Raw genomic sequence first — 2,500 nt, 5'->3', positions numbered from 1 at the left:
TACATATATATATATATATACATTTATATGTGTATATATAACACAAACACAGGAAAGTGTATACGATGGTCGCGATGGTACATGCTCGACCACTTAGTTCCGATGTCTCATTATAATTAAACACAAATATCTTTTATTAATAGTTTTGAAATTTGAAGTGATGTGGAATGATGGAAGTGTAGTGACGGGTTTACAATATTAGCCTCCACTACCCCAGATTCATTATAGTAGCCTGCACAAGCTCTGGCTGACTATATCACCCTACACTACTCTGGCTTGATTATATTGACCTGCACTACCCCGCACTGGTTTGTGCTACCCTGAGCTGCCTATATTGGCCTTAGCTACCCGGAGTTCATTACATTGACCTACACTACCATGGGCTGAGTATAATGGCCTGCTCCACCCCGTGTTCCTTTTATCAGGCTACGCTATCCTGTTCTGACTATGCTGGTATGTGGCTGACTTCCTCAGGTTTCTTCTTTTAAGTATTTGTATATATGTATATATTGAAATTATATATCAATATAACTGCAATGATTTTATGTAGCTCCTTGATGCAGTTAACATGGCTCAGAGATCATAACAAAAGAACAAGGCAGATTAACTCGAAAGTGACATCAAAGTCAAATTTATATACACGTATATATACCTATATATGTATGTATAGCCGCACGATACACACGCAAACACACACACACATACACGTATATATATATATATATATATATATATATATATATATATATGTATATATATGTATGTGCGTGCGTGTGTTTGTGTTTGTGTCGGTATATGCATGACGGTCGCGATGGTCGAGTGGATGAAGCTCTGGACCCAAATCCTAATCATCCGGAAAATGGTCTTGGAAAGTCGAACGCCGATATTGCAAGGAAAGTCGCCGCCGCGGAAAAAGTAGTAGAACTGCGGTTGATCAAGCAATGGCGGTACTGCAATATGATAAAGCAGTAAACTGAATGCCTAAAAGATTGTAATGATTGTGTATATGTGTATGTATATTATATATACACATTTGATTTACACTTGCATGTGTGTATACATATACATATAGATAGATTGATAGATAAATATAGAACTCCGGGTAGCTAAGGCCAATATAGGCAGCTCAGGGTAGTGCAGGTCAATATAATCAAGCCAGAGTAGTGTAGGGTAATATAGTCAGCCAGAGCTTGTGCAGGCTACTATAATGAATCTGGGGTAGTGGAGGCTAATATTGTAAACCCGTCACTACACTTCCATCATTCCACATCACTTCAAATTTCAAAACTATTAATAAAAGATATTTGTGTTTAATTATAATGAGACATCGGAACTAAGTGGTCGAGCATGTACCATCGCGACCATCGTATACACTTTCCTGTGTTTGTGTTATATATACACATATAAATGTATATATATATATATATATATATATATATATATATATATATATATGTATACACACACACACACACACACACACATATATATATATATATGTATATCTATTCATATATAGAGAGAGACATACGTACATACATATATATGTTTAAATATGTTATCTCTTAAATGTTGAAGTAGCTCACATTCCCCAAATCTTTCATTTCTCATAAAATACATTTTCATTGTTACTCATAGGATGCAGTGGATAATCTTGTACTAAAAATTATCGGATAATCGAATAATTGGTTTAGCAGCGTTGGGGTGACGCATCTTGCTCTCTCGTCCATCATATAACTACAATATATATATGAAGTGGGAGGGATGAAACACAGACAGAATGTATAATGGGACATAATCTTATCCACTAACGCGTTCTCCTCACCCTATCATCATCATCCCTATTCATCCGCTGGAAAAAATCAACAGAGTAATGGTTATGATAAGTATGATGATACCAATTATTCCTTTATTCTTGACCGGGGAATGGGTATATATAACGTGTACAAGTAATGGAAAGTGTGTGTGTGAGAGAGAGAGAAATAGAGAGAGAGAGAGAGAGAGAGAGAGAGAGAGAGAGAAAGAGAGAGAGAGAAAGAGAGAGAAAGATAAGTATACAAGTAGAATGGAGATATATATAAATTTTAGTAGCATTTTAGATCCTGGCTTTAGAATTTGGAGATTTTTGACGAGTCTGAACCTAATCCGGATCCGAATGTAAAAGGTTCTTGAAAATCCGTGGGTTCTGAACCTTAAGCGAACGTCTGTGGCTTATTACAAACAAAAACAAACCAAATAAACTACACAAGAAACATATATGATTATAGGTAGTATCAATAAAGATAATATTATCACTGTCATCGGCAATACATGATGTTTTCATTATCACAATAATTCTTCTATAAATGTGACCATGGGTGCTGTAATATGTTTAATTTTGTCACACATTCGAAGATTTTATCACTACTTATCATCATCGTTAATACTACTATCTTAATTAGAATCATCATTGATATTGATATTATGGTCTCATTTGAAAATTATTATGTATGTATATATG

This window comes from Penaeus chinensis, chromosome 24 (assembly GCF_019202785.1).
Source record: "Penaeus chinensis breed Huanghai No. 1 chromosome 24, ASM1920278v2, whole genome shotgun sequence".
NCBI lineage: Eukaryota > Metazoa > Arthropoda > Malacostraca > Decapoda > Penaeidae > Penaeus > Penaeus chinensis.
The sequence above is the reverse complement of the archived record's forward strand: the minus strand, read 5'-3'. Positions refer to the sequence as shown.